This window comes from Miscanthus floridulus, chromosome 2 (assembly GCF_019320115.1).
Source record: "Miscanthus floridulus cultivar M001 chromosome 2, ASM1932011v1, whole genome shotgun sequence".
NCBI lineage: Eukaryota > Viridiplantae > Streptophyta > Magnoliopsida > Poales > Poaceae > Miscanthus > Miscanthus floridulus.
Genome location: NC_089581.1, coordinates 33,818,507 through 33,822,695, shown reverse-complemented (window position 1 = coordinate 33,822,695; position 4,189 = coordinate 33,818,507). Strand labels below are relative to the sequence as shown.

General features: G+C 55.1%; 1 pseudogene; it reads left to right on the top strand.

Moving 5' to 3' along the window:
• The first annotated feature begins 1,169 nt into the window (after positions 1 to 1,169).
• Positions 1,170 to 3,987, top strand: LOC136538409 (beta-glucuronosyltransferase GlcAT14B-like; annotated as a pseudogene).
• Positions 3,988 to 4,189: the final 202 nt, after the last annotated feature.

The following is a 4,189-nucleotide window of genomic DNA, read 5'->3' as shown; positions in this document are numbered from 1 at the left end:
GCGGCACTGGAACGTTTGATTCAGGAAAGGGGTTAGTCGAAGGCGCGGAGGAATCAGCTGGCCTGGCTGTTCTTCTTGTCCTGAACGCCGCGGCTCCTCTCCTCGGTTCTGGCGGCCCCAGGCAACGTCGCTCTCGATCGTCTGGCATTTGGAGTTGCTCGTCCTCGTGCTGGAATGGAATTCCGTCGCGTTCGCGTCGCGGCGCCCGCCGTCGGCCCCATCGTGCGGAGGTGTGGGCGCCCAAACGGGAAAACCGGAGCAACATGGTCTTGTTTAAGAATTCAACAGCAGGCGGAACAAAAATCCAAGGATGCAATCTTCTCGCTGTCAACGATCGGTTGTAGTATATTCCATCTCGCGAGCCTGGTCGGATTTGTAGAATGGCTACACGTCGCGAGTATTACAATGGCATGGTGCGATAGGTGTAGGCAACTGCACGCACGCACGCCGCGCCCGTGACTGCGTTAGGTACGTGTAGAACCCTGTGGCGGTAGCAAAGACTCGGGCTTGATTTCGCCTCGCACAGGCAAGAAGAGGACGCCGCCACTGGGTGCGTCGTTTGAGAAGCGGCAAATCGGGTGATAATTGCGTCATGGATGGAACGGGGCGTCCAGCGTCCTCTGCTCCTCCTGTCGTGTGCGCCACCACTACTCGGCTCTCTTGACGAGCTGTTGGTACGGCCGGCCATGCTAACGTGATGCCGGGGTACGACGCGGCGAGCCCTCAACAGCCAGCGTTGCATTGCACCTTACACGTACGCACGTCGCACCTTACACGTAAGCAGATGCAGATGCAGATGCTGGTTTAATTAGTGTGGCCCGCCGGCCGGCAGCTCAATCCATATCGTGTCGTCGTCGTCGTCGCGCTGTAAATGTACTGGCCTACTGTGAGGGATAACATAGCCTGCCAGATTTGAAATTCAAATTTGTCGCCATGACTTACTGAAAAAATTACAAAAATGACACTCGAAAGATTAACTCCGATTACGATGATATTTGGCTGGATGACAAATAGATCCATCTATGTCTATGAATATAGATCCAGTGTCAAATCTACAAACGACCGATGTTTCGACTTTTATTTTTTCAAATCGCCCCGACTTACGTCACGGCTCCGATGCCGCACAACGAACCATAAAGAGCACGGCCCCGCCTTGCCGGCATCTCCAGTCCCAGCTCCCGCTCCCGCCTTTTCCGCCAGCCTCGAAACCAAGCCACAGCCAGCATGGAGGCCGCCGCCCCGTGCCCGCGCGGCCACCACGTCGACCTCCGCTGGCTGCTCTCCGTGGCCGCCGGCGGCCTCTTCGCGTTGCTGCTCCTGCTGGCCACCTCCCCGACGTTCCGTCTGCCCTCCTCAACCACCACCTCCCGCCTCTTCCTCGGCCCCGCGTCCCGCTCCTCCTCGGCGCCGCCCCCGCTCTTCGTCGAGCCCACTCTGTCCCGCCCGCTACCCCCCGCCGCGTCACTCCCGCGGTTCGCCTACCTCATCTCCGGCTCGGCCGGGGACGCCGGGATGATGCGCCGCTGCCTGCTGGCGCTCTACCACCCGAGGAACCGCTACGTGCTCCACCTCGACGCGGAGGCGCCGGGCGCCGACCGTGCCGGCCTCGCCGCCTTCGTCGCGGCGCACCCGGTGCTCGCCGCGGCGGGGAACGTGAAGGTGGTCGAGAAGGCCAACCTCGTCACCTACAGGGGCCCCACCATGGTGACCACCACGCTGCACGCCGCCGCGCTGCTCCTGTGGGGCGACGGCAGGGGTCGCGGCGCCGACTGGGACTGGTTCATCAACCTCTCCGCCTCCGACTACCCGCTCGTCACGCAGGATGGTAAAGGATTATTGGTTTCCCCGTCTCTTGCCCCTCCGAATCTCCGATCGCGCCATGCATGATCAGTGATGATCGGATTGCATGCTGAAGCTGTGACGCTTTCTGTTCTGTCTGCTGCTGCAGATTTGATGCATGTGTTCTCCAAGCTGCCGCGCGATCTCAACTTCATCGATCACACGAGTAACATCTCCTGGAAAGCGTACGTGCTCGGCTCTCTCATATATATACGTGTTTTCTCAGTTGATTTTGCTCTTGCCGACTGAGATTACTACTACATGATGATATCGTCAGGTTTGCGAGGGCGATGCCGGTGATCATAGACCCGGCGCTGTACATGAAGACAAAGGGCGATCTGTTCTGAATGCCGGAGAGGCGGAGCTTGCCGACGGCATTCAAGCTATTCACTGGTGCGTGCACTGCTCTCTGTCTGTCCACCCGTGACTGTTAACCTGACATTGACAGAAGAATCTCTGGAATTCGTTTTTAGTGCGAGCACGCAACTACCCGTGGCAGTGCCTATTTGTGTCTTCATCTCTATAATAGTTGTTGATTGGTCTACACGAGAACTAATCACACCAGCTAGATTGTTTTGAGCTGTCGTCATTGCAAGAAACTGAATTGTCTGAATCATGAAGCGATTACCACTGCTTAGTTGGTTGAGCAGCTGGTGGTTGCATCCCTAGCGTGCTTTGAATGCTGCGCGTTTCGCTCTCGGTGCCAACTCGATAGAGTCTGTTCCTTTTGGACAAGAGCCTGGACCCTTTTCCGAAGTGGAGGGCACGTATTCTTTGCTTTTCTTTACTATTTTGTCAACGTGTCCCCTGTTTGATCTCGCGCTCGTCAACTAAGTTCCTTTCATGCAGTGATAATCACATTTTTCATTTGATGTGCAAAATTAAGTTGGATCGAATAAATTTGGGAACACTTGTCCCTGACCTGTTGCTTTTTTTTTCACCATCACTAATTGCTTACAGGGAGACATGGCAGCCTTCAATTCGACTGCAGTATTGTTTTGTTACTTTCGGGCATGACTTCATTAACCTAAAAAAGATTAATTGCACTTATATAAATGGGATGATATCCTCTAACAACAGAATAGAAACATTCAGGAAGATTTTTAAAAGGAACAGCAGAATAGCAGGGCGGCCACTACTTATCCACAATCAACATGACCAAACCAATAAAGATAAAAAAAAAAAAGAGTTCGAAGACTTAAAAGATAAGAATGAAGCGCGTGCTAAACACTACACAGCGGAACAATCAATCATCGTGCTTGCAATGCAGGTTCGGCGTGGATGGTGCTGTCCCGGCCGTTCGTGGAGTACCTGATCTGGGGGTGGGACAACCTCCCGCGCACGGTGCTCATGTACTACGCCAACTTCATCTCCTCCCCGGAGGGCTACTTCCACACGGTGGCGTGCAACGCCGAGGAGTTCCGCAACACGACGGTGAACAGCGACCTGCACTTCATCTCCTGGGACAACCCGCCCATGCAGCACCCGCACTACCTCACCGCCGACGACTGGGACCGGATGGTGCGCAGCGACGCGCCCTTCGCGCGCAAGTTCCTCAGGGACGACCTCGTGCTGGACCGGATCGACACCGACATCCTCGGGCGGCGGGGACCCGGCATGGTCGCGCCGGGAGGCTGGTGTCAAGCAGCTGCAGCCGGCGGCGGCGGCGGCGGGCAGAACAGTAACGGGACCGACGACGATCCGTGCGCGGCGGTCGGGAACGCGGCGTTCCTAAGGCCCGGCCCGGGCGCCCAGCGGCTGCAGAGGCTCGTCACGTCGCTGCTGTCGGAGGAGAACTTCCGGCCCAGGCAGTGCGTAGTAGAAGACGACAACTGAGATGGGCTGGGCCGCTGGGCACGAGCTGCTACTGCCGGCGGTTCAGTTCAGCATTAGTGTGCCGGGCCTGACGCAATGTGCTTTGTTAATCTGATCTTAACTCTTAAGGCAACGGCATGTAGATGTAGGTGATATATACCGTACCTAAAAGATGTATGGTGGTAGGTACATGATGCTATGTGCCGAGATCCTCTGCGGTACACCCGATACATGCTACATGCATGCATGTACAGGTATGTACGACAGTACGAGTACGGATCGAAAAGCACCCCCAGATGTATACATTCCTTTTCTGAAAAAAAAATTCCGGGCATGTATGAACTAACAGAGAAGAAGATATTTATATGTATATATATACACACACATCATATATATACTGCACTCTCCTTTCACGATGGTCTTTCAAAACTGCAGGGTTCTGCTTTCTTTCACATTAAATCAGCCAACGGTACTTTCAGCCATGGTTTATCAGCCAAACGAACAGAGCAATTGATGTGCTCGACGACCCAGAGCC